The 10,743-nt window shown below is 42.3% G+C and overlaps 1 pseudogene; it reads right to left on the minus strand.

The window, feature by feature from the left end:
• Window positions 1-5,509: 5,509 nt before the first annotated feature.
• On the minus strand, window positions 5,510-5,872 carry LOC101547774 (anaphase-promoting complex subunit 15-like; annotated as a pseudogene).
• Between the last annotated feature and the right edge of the window lie 4,871 nt (window positions 5,873-10,743).

Consider the following 10,743-nt stretch of genomic DNA (forward strand, 5'->3'; position numbering starts at 1 on the left):
ATGGTGCTTGGTAGACCATATGGGATGCTGGGGGAAGGTACCAAGGTCAGGAATATGAAAAGCAAGCGCTTTACGACTGTATCATCTCTCCAACCCCTATAAATAAATTTATTATGGTATTCACTGTATAATTCTTTAATCTTCTTTGTTAGGTTTACTCTTAGGCATTTTTTTGGATGCAGCTCCAAGTGCGATTGTTTCCTTAACTTCTATTTTCTCTGACTACATATAGAATAGGATAGATTCAGGTGTATTGATCTTTGTATTTTAACATTTTATTGAACTCATTATTTCTTGTAGTTTTTTTATTATTATTATTGAATCACAGTGAGATACAGTTACAAAGCTTTCATGTTTGAGCTTCAGCCATACAATGATTCAATACCCATCCCTACACAAGTGCACATTTCCAATGTCCTCAGTGTCCCCAGTAAGCCCCTACCCCAATCCCAGCCCTCCCCCTGCCTCTGTGGCAGACATTTTCCTCCATACTCTCTCTATATATATTTTGGGGCATTATGGTTTGCTCAAATTTTCCCAACACCATTCAAGCCTGCCTGCCAGGGGCAGGTGCTAGATAATCTATTTTCTATTGCTCACTTTGAATATCATGAGAGGTCGTGTGGCCGCTTTTGCTTCTGGAATTCTAAAATTGTAAATGGTTGTGGGTCCAGAGACATCTCTGTTGGGCACTAATCTATTTTGGGGTTCATTTGGGAGTCACTGCTGCTTCTCTGGACCAGGGCCATTGGTACGCTGAGATGGCATCCAGAGGCAGATTGTGGGCATGACATCTAGGACCCCAAGCTGGCGGGGAGACGGGAGGCACAGCCCGATTCCTCTGTCACCGCTGTGAGGTCTGGAGTCTTAGTCCTGGAACCCGCATACCTGGGCCTTGCTTCTGGGAGCTCTTGCTCACTGGGGTTTCTAATCTGGCGCTAGCAGAGAAGGCACATCTGCTCTGTCTGAGGTGCCCTGGTGAAATTGGCTGGATACAGGGTCTGGAGAGTTCTCTGGCACTCTGCTGTCTTCGGGGACTCACTAGTGCTTCTCTTCTCCTCTTGTAGTTTTCAAATAGAGCTTTTACATTTTTTATGTATATCAAGTCATCAGAAAGTCCTAATAGTTTTTCTTTCCTCCCCCAGTTAGATTCCTTTCATATCTTTACTTAACTAATTTCTCTGATAGAACTTCAAAAATTGTATTGAGGAGTAGTGGCAAGAGTAGAACTCCTTGTTTAATTTCAAATCTTAGGAAAACCTTTCAGTTTTTCACCATTGAGTATGATGTCATCTATAGGTTTGTTGTATGTGAACTTTGTGAGGTATATTTCCTTCATTCTAAGTTTTTTGGGGGTTGGGTGGGGGAGGGGATGTTGGGCCACACCCCTCAATATTCAGGAGTTGCTCCTGGCTCTGTGCTCAGAATTGCTTGGGGAACCATGCACATGGGGAGCTGGGAGTCAAACCCGGTTTGGCCACGTGCAAGGCAAGCACCCACCTGCTGTGCTATCACTATGGCCACCATCCATTCTAAATTTACTAAGAAAATTAATTTTGTTTAATTTTGGGGTTATACTAGAGAGAGCTAAGGGGTTACTCCTGTTCCTGTGCTCAGGGATTATTCCTGTAGTATTCAGGAGATTACCTGGAATGCGAGAGATTGAACCAGGGTCAGTAGCACGCAGGCAAGCGCTTTACCTCCTGTACTATCTCTTCAGTCAAACCATATTGCTGCTTAACCAACAAAGTGATGACTAACCAGTAAAGTGCAAGATTAGAACTATTCATACATTGTTATCCTCAAAGCACCATGCATGTGGATGAGGAGGGGAAAAGGCTATTTCTATTGCCATAAGCAAACTGAAGTTTAGCTTGTATTGACAGTATAAGGATTAGCACTATTAGCACTGTTGTCCCATTGTTCATCAATTTGCTCAAGTGGGCACCAGTAACGTCTCCATTGTGAGACTTGTTGTTACTGTTTTTGGCTTATCAAATATGCCACAGGTAGCTTATGAGGCTCTGACATGCGGGCAGGATACTCTTGGTAGCTTGTCGGGCTCTCCGAGAGGGATGGAGGAATTGAACCCGCATTGGCCATGTGCAAAGCAAACACCCTACCTGCTGTGCTATTGCTCCAGTCCAGTATAAGGATAATCAAATATTATTAATATTTTCTCTAGAACATTGTAGAAGGTTAAAAATGAATAGAGTGCATAGGGCACCTTTTTTTTGGTAAATTCTCCTATGTAACTACAAAAATGATTAGTTACTTAGAAAATTAAATTGTGTTAAAATAAACACAACAGGGGCTGGAGAGATAGCACAGCGGGTAGGGTGTTTGCCTTGCACGCGGCCGACCCGGGTTCAAATCCCAGCATCCCATATGGTCCCCTGAGCACGGCCAGGGGTAATTCCTGAGTGCAGAGCCAGGACTAACCCCTGTGCATCGCCAGGTGTGACCCAAAAAGCAAAAAAAAAAAAAAAAAAAATAAACACAACATAAAATTAGCTCTATTTTACCTTAAACATATAGGTTATTTATTAAGTCTATTCACACTATTTTACAGCTATTTACGTAGCTACTTTTAGAAGTACATAGTGTGAGTGGCTTTCTCTTTTAATTTTCAATTATATCCTATGCTTTTAAAACTCCAGGTATATTAAATTCTCTGCTTTTTTCTTTATTTATAATGTCATTGTCACTGTCATCCCATTGTTCATCTATTTGCTCGAGGGGGCACCAGTAATGTCTTATCGTGAGACTTGTTGTTACTGTTTCTTTTTAGAGAGAGAGAGAGAGTAATAGAAGTATCAGTATGCCCACCTTACCAAAAGAACAAAAGAAACTGGTGTTGGCATGGATGTGGGGAGAAAGGAACCCTCCTTCACTGCTGGTGGGAATGCTGACTGGTTTAGCCCTTTTGGAAAACAATATGGGCGATTCTCAAAAAATTAGAAATTGAGCTCCCATTTGACCCAGCAACACCACTCCTGGGAATATATCCTGGAGAGGCAAAAAGGTATAATAGAAATGACATCTGTATTTGTATGTTCATTGCAGCACTGACTGTTTACAATAGCCAAAATCTGGAAAAAATCAGAGTGCCCAAAAACAGATGAATGGTTAAAGAAACTTCGGTACATCTACACAATGGAATACTATGCAGCTGTTAAAAAAGATGAAGTTATGAAATTTGCATATAAGTGGATCAAGATGGAAAGTATCATGTTAAGTGAAATGAGTCAGAAAGAGAGAGACAGACATAGAAAGATCGCACACATCTGTGGAGTATAAAATGACAGAGTGGGAAACTAACACCTAAGAGTAGTAGAGATAAGGACCAGGAGGTCTGCCCCACAGCTTGGGAACTGGCCTTACATACTGGGGGAAGAGGCAGCTCAGATAGAGAAGGGAACACCAAGTAGAGGATGTTGGGAGGATCCATTTTGGTTGGAAGATGTGAATTGTAAGTAGACTATAGACCGAACATGAAGGCCACTCAATACCTCTATTGCAAACTACAACACCCAAAAAAAGAGAGAACAATAGGATGCTGGGAATCGAACCTGGGTCACAGAGGCAGGGTGGGGTGGTGGGGGATGGGGTGGGGGTGGTGAGAGGGATACTGGGATCATTGGTGGAGGTGAATGGGAACTGGTGGAGGGATGGGTAAACGATCACTGTATGAATGAAATGCAAACACAAAAGTTCACTAGTTTGTAACTGTACATTACAGTGATTCTCTAATAAAAATTAAGAAAAAAAATATGCCCACCTTAAAATACCTATACATTTCCAGCCTCCTATAACTAAGTGTGGGGTAGTTAATGAGATAAAAAGTAGAAGTTTTGTGGTAGGTATACCAGGGAGGTAATTAAATTTGACTGGAAGGGGAGGTATGCCTCTGTCTTTTTTGCTTCTTCCTCCTTCCTGGTATGTGGAATGCAGTTATGTTGGCTGGTGTCATAGCAGCCATTTTGTAATCATGAGGCTACCATGGGGATGGAAGCCGCTGCTAACATTCGTGAAGCAGGAAGAAGAGTCTGATACTTTGATGATGATGAGCTACTGAAGTAGCCCAGAGCCATGAAAAAAAATTAGGATAGCTATTACTTAAGTGTCTGCTATTTGGATGTTCTCTGTAGGCATCCAAACTTAATCTTTTGTTTTTTTTTTGCTTTTTGGGTCACACCCGGCGATGCACAGTGGTCCCTCCTGGCTCAGCACTCAGGAATTATCCCTGGCGGTGCCCAGGTCAACCATATAGGATGCTGGGAATCGAACCCGGGTCAGTCGTGTGCAAGGCAAACACCCTACCCACTGTGCTATCACTCCAGCCCCTCAAACTTAATCTTAACATGGGTTACTGACCTTACATGTGCACACAGGTTACACCACTGTATCACTGTATCACTATCGTCCCATTGCTCATCGATTTGCTTGAGCGGGCACCAGTAATGTCTCCATTGTGAGACTTCTTGTTACTGTTTTTGTCATACCCACAAATATGCCGTGGGTAGCTTGCTAGGCTCTGCCGTGCGGGCAGGATACTCTCGGTAGTTTGCCGGGCTCTCAGAGAGGGATGGAGGACACAGGTTGCATACTCAGTAAAATATATATCTTCATTATGCCATAGTTATCTGACTTATAACATTTTCCTCTCTGCTTTTGGCATCTTTCAGATTATTTTCTCCACCAAGTGTTTTTGACTACTCAGGCCTCAATGTCTGTGACCTCTGAGCTTCGGGGATTTAGATGTCCTGGACAGTACAGTAAGAGACTGTGCCATCAAGTCCTGGTCCCTACTGGCCCTCTGTGTGGCTTTGTATTCCTAAGTCTAATGTAAGTGCCTAAAGACTGCAAAATTATTTTATTCTCTTCTGGGTTCAGGGTCTTTCTATAATCAGAAATTTCATTTTCTTTGTTATTCCTTTGTTAATTTCATTTTTGTTGTCATCCCTGAAAGCTTTTTATTTTTTCTTTTGAGCTACACCTGGCAGTGCTTAAGGGCTGCTCCTGCCTCTATGCTTGGGATTCTCTCATGGTCATGATCAGTGGACCATGGGGTGTTGGGACTGAACCTGGGGTTACCCCATGGAAGCTATCTCTTTGAACCCTTGGCTCTTATAATCTTTTGCTGTCTGGAAGGGGCAAAACGTTTTTGTCCTATACGTTATATTAGAAGTGATTTCCTCATAATTATTTTGGGGTGAGGAGGGCAGAAGTCAGTCCCGTATCTGTATTAGAGAGTCACAAAGAAACTCTTTATGAGGCCTGATAACTGAGCAGGGAGGTACTGGCCACAAAGGTGGGTTGGGCTCAGCCTCTGGGGACTCAGGGGTAGAATGATGATCTGGGGGGCTGAGACTAGCTCTGGGCAACAAGCTGAGATGTTGCCTGAGGGTGAGTTTCCAGGCACTGGGGCAATCCACTGGCTCTGCAGGGGAGTCAGGCTGGTCCGGGCTGGCCTGGAATCTGCCAGAAGCCACTGTGTCTGGTCAGCCTAGATCATCCACTGGTCTGTTTCTTGATCGCTTCCCTCCACGTCCACCTCATTGACCTCACTTTCATCAGGGGATTCATTAGAGTCATTCATGTCTTCTTGCATATCCTCGGCATCCCCAGAGTCCTCTTAACTGTCTTCATTGTCATCTTCATCTTCCTCTTGCTCATCATCACAGTGCTCTGAAACCGGCTTGCCAATAGGTACCAGGTTATTGTCTTTCTCTGCAATGCACTAGAGCCAGGCCTGATCCTGCTGTTCTTGCTGCTGTAGCTCAGACTCCTCCACTCAGGGTCGGTCCAGGTTAAACCACCATGTAACAATCACCCGGGTTAAGAGTGATGGGGACAAGGTAGACATGGCTCCCAGAGGATCCAGTAGGTGCCAGTCAGCAGCCACCCGGAAGCGGTTCCTTCTACCTGAATGGAAGGACTCACTAGAACTACTCATTTTTATTTTTTTTATTATTATTATTTTTTTTGCTTTTTGGGTCACACCTGGCGATGCACAGGGGTTACTCCTGGCTCTGCACTCAGGAATTACCCCTGGTGGTGCTCAGGGGACCATATGGGATGCTGGGATTCGAACTCGGATCGGCTGCGTGCAAGGCAAACGCCCTACCCGCTGTGCTATCGCGCTAGCCCCTCATTTTTATTTTTAAAAGTTACAGAAGAGGGCTGGAGAGATAGTATGTGGGTTAAGATGTTTGCTTTGTATCCCACTGAGCTGGGTTGGATCCCTGGCACTGTACATGATCCTCTGAGCATGCCCTAAGCACAGAGGCACAAATAATCCCTGAGCACTGCTAGGTGCGACACCCCAAACAGATAACAAAAATTACAGAAGAAATACACGAAGCCTAAAAGAAAACCTTAGCAATATAGAGGTATGTAAGTACCAAATGAAAGTTCATTACACACCCCTCCATCCCCTGACCCCAACTAGCCACTCTCCTCCTTAGAGAATAGATGTATAGACTGGCTACAGTGCATTTACAAATATCTATTAATATAGAAACATTTTATTTATTTTATATTTGGTGCTTGTGAACATACTGTTCAGCAACTTGCTTTCCTCATAAAATCTATATCTAGGACATCTTTCAATATAGTACGTTAAAGAGCCATAGCACAGCAGGTAGGGTATTTGCCTTGCACGCAGCCAACACGGGTTCTATTCCTCTGTCCCTCTGGGAGAGCCTGGCAAGCTACCGAGAATATCTCGCCTACATGGCAGAGCCTGGCAAGCTACCCATGGCTTATTCTATATTCCAAATACAGTAACAACAAGTCTCACAATGGAGACTAATGTCTCATTAACTACTAATTAATTAATAAGTTGTTATTAATTAATAACTATTAATTATTAACTAACTCAGCTGATGCCCGCTAGAGCAAATAGATGAACAATGGGATGACAGTGATACAGTGATTATTATTTTTCAAAATAACTACAAAATATAAATGTTCCACAATTGATCTAATTAAGGGGCCAGAGAGATATATCTGAGTGTGCATACAGGAGGCCTGTTATTCAATCAGGCTTTGTCTAGTCCTCTGAGCACTACTGGGAGTGACTCCTGAGAACAGAATCAGAAATAGCACAGTGAGATGTGGCACAAACCAACATATCAACCAACCAACAAACCAAAAATCGATTCAAGCAAATCATCACATCAAGAGTTAGGTTATTTTCAATTTTGCTATTGTAAAAATGTTGCACTGAGTATAGTTAGTTGTATTTGTATCTTCTGTCCTTATATGTATCTTTAGAATATACTTTTAGAACTAAATGTATGTGGTTCTGAATTCTGAGCTTAAACATTTTATTTTTGATAATTTTCCTTCTCCTCCCCCTCCTCCTCCTTCTCCACCTCCTCCTCTTTCTTCTTCTTCTCCTCCTCCTCCTCCTCTTCTCTTTCTTCTCCTTCTCCTTCCTCTCCTTTCTCTCCTTCTTACCCTTCTTATTCCTCTTTTTTCTTATCATTTTCCTCCTTTGATTTCTCTCCCTCTTCCACTTCTGCTTCTGCTTGGGGGTTGAACTAGAGTTGGCTGTAGGCAATTCAGTGTCTAAGCCCTGTGCTAGCTCTCTGGCCCGAATCAATGTTTTCTACTTGCCTTTCTCTTTACTCCTGAAAGTGGGATATTAATATGTGAGACTGGTCCTGAAAAGTTTGTCTTTGATTTCACATTTCCTGTGTATTTGTCTTCTCTCAAGTGAATATACTCCATGGAATGTTTTCTCAATTTTATCTTCAACACTTGAATTTTTAAACTTTTCTATCTTTTATGCCTTGACTGTTGAGATCTTGTATTCTGGGTTGAATTCAGAAACTGCAGAATACTTCATTTAGGTTGTAGAAAAGATTCTTAGATACAATAGTGGCAGGAATTAATTTTTAGGTTTCATTTATGGACAATCAAATGGATCTGAATGAATTTTAAAATGTTGAGATAATGGTGGAGGGACAAAGGCTCTCTGCTGATGGGTGGTGTTCTTTGTATCAAAATAACAGAATGATATTTGTGTCACTCACTGAATCACTGTATCACCTGTTGCTCATGGATTTGCTCAAGTAGGCACCAGTAACAAGTCAACAGCGGGCAACAGTAACAAGTCTATGTCGTTATTGTTTTTGGCATATTGAATACAACACGGGTAGCTTGCCAGGCTCTGCGGGCAAGATACTCTTGGTAGCTTGTCCGGCTCTCTGAGAGGGGTGGAGGAATTGAACCTAGGTTGGCCGCATGCAAGGCAAACGCTCTACCCGCTGTGCTATTGCTCCAGCCCAATGATATTTTTATCAAAAGTATAATTAGCAGTAATGTAAATCTTAGCACCTCAATAAAAATGGTTGAAAAAGTGAAATTTAATATACAGGTTTGTATTTTTGGAAACTGATTCATACCAATTTATTGGGAGGTTTTCCTATCTTTGCACTCCCTCTGCCTCCTCCCTGCGTAAAGGGAAAAACAGGATCTTTGATCATCTTCAATGAGTAATTGTTGCCTGAAGCTCTATGTGCATTTTGAGGTTTCCCAATGACATCACGTGCAGAAGACTGAGCTTCGTTCTCACCATCTGTCATGTCACCAGAAGTCTCAAACTTAATCACAGTCCATGTGACTATTGCACACCCATTACTTCCCACCCAAATTATCAGCAAATAGTTGCACCTCCCTAATTAAAGTGGTATTAGTACCTCAATTATCAGGTCTTTTTGAAGTGCCTTTATTATATAACTGTGCAAACTTGCTGTAGACTGAGAATTAATATGCTCATGAGAATGTTCTTGAATATAGGTGCGGGAGAGCAGAAATGCTAGGTAGTGAACAGCTCTGCCCCACACATCATTCCTGAATACGCCCATGATGCTCTTAGAACAAAATGCTGAGCGCTGGGAAATTTATAGATACATGTAGTTGGGCCACTATTTATGAGGCCCGACTTGTTCAGTTGTGCCCTGGAGGTCAAAAAGGGGTTGATGAATTGGTGTGAAATTTAAAATGTCAGCTACAACTTGAGGACAGTTGGAGATGAGCTGAGAAGAAAAAATAAACCAACAGGTCAGAGAGGCAACTATGGAGTTACTGCCTGAGACAGATTCAGACAGTAAAACCTTAGTTCTAGATCCTAGGGTGCACATTTGCAGTTCCAAGGTTGGATCAATAATTGGTCACACAGGTCCTTCACAAATAAGAAAGAGCCAGAGAGTGTGGCCAGAATCCTTCCAGGCCACACTCCTGGTATGGCAGGGTATTCCCAACCAAGCATTGGTTTCCTGGAAAGTTGTGTGAGAGGTTTAAAGAAGAGTAGGACAGCATATAATCTTTGTGGTTGTGGCTCAGATAACAAACACAAACAATAACAGGGAAAAGGTGTGCCTAAGCTATGGCCTACCTATTTCCTAAGCTGTCCTCACATTTTAGAAGGTCTACGAAGATGGGTCCTTCCTTCATGCAAGCCTTCTTGAAAAAGCTCTGTCCAAGAAAACTTTCTGAGGTGATATTCTCTGTGTTGTTCAGTAGGAATAGGTCACTTTTCTATTTGGGGGAGTTTGGGCCATATGCAGCCAGTACTCAAAGATTATTCCTGACTCTGTGGTCAGGCAGTGCTTGGGACTACAGGTAGTATTGGGTATCTGAGCTGGGATTGGTTGACTATAAGACAAGCACCTTACCCCCGGTCTATCTCTCCAGCCCAGAAACAGGTGATTTTGAGCACTCAAAATGTAGCTAGTGTAATGAGGAACTGATGTTAAATTTAATTCCATCTTAATTAATTAATTAATTAATTATTGCTTTTCGGGTCATACCCGGCGGTGCACAAGGGCCACTCCTGGCTATATACTCAGGAATTACTCCTGGCGGTGCTGGGGGACCATATGTGATGCTGGGAATCGAACCCGGGTCGGCCGCGTGCAAGGCAAATGCCCTACCCATTGTGCTATCACTCCAGCCCTTCAATCTTAATTTAAGTAGTTACATATATTAATGACCATCATAGTGGATAGTAAAACAATATCCCCCCCCCATGGGAGTTACTTTATGTGGTGGATACAATATGTTTAGACACAAATGGTCACATCTCAATCTTAAGGAACTGAGAACTGAGGAACTGGTTAAAATCAGTACTCTATAAAAATGGCTCTCTCGTCATTTTATTTTCTTCTTGTCATTGTTTGTGGTTTTGGGCCACACCCGGTGGTGCTCAGGGTTTATTCCTGGCTCAAGGATCACTACTGATTGTGCTTAGGGAACCATATTTACTTCTTTTAGAGACTCTCATCAGAGAAGTTCCTGAGATATGGTCCTGGATTCAGAGGGTCAATGTCATTGGTCCAGAAAAAGGGTCAATATTATAAAGAAAGGGCATCATAGGAAGGATAATAGAGATTGACTAAGGAGGTGGACTGACTCCCTGCTGGTAGAATTTTATTTGATTTTCTCTGTCATTTATTTAGAGTTTCCCTTTTAAAATAGACCTATCATTAGCGTACAGTATAATAGGACTTCACGGACATAGAGTAACACCTGAGAACAATCCACCACACCCACCTCCCCCCAAACTTTCCAGTCATTCCCTTCACCTCTGTCCCTGTGGTAACCATCAGACTTTCCATGAAATTAGTTTCATTTCTTGCCAGTCCATTGACTTTAATAATTTATATTCCATAGAAATGAAACTGTTCAATAATTGTCTTCTACTTCTTTACTTACTTATTTCACACACTT

Source organism: Sorex araneus, chromosome 1 (assembly GCF_027595985.1).
Source record: "Sorex araneus isolate mSorAra2 chromosome 1, mSorAra2.pri, whole genome shotgun sequence".
Taxonomy (NCBI): Eukaryota; Metazoa; Chordata; class Mammalia; order Eulipotyphla; family Soricidae; genus Sorex; species Sorex araneus.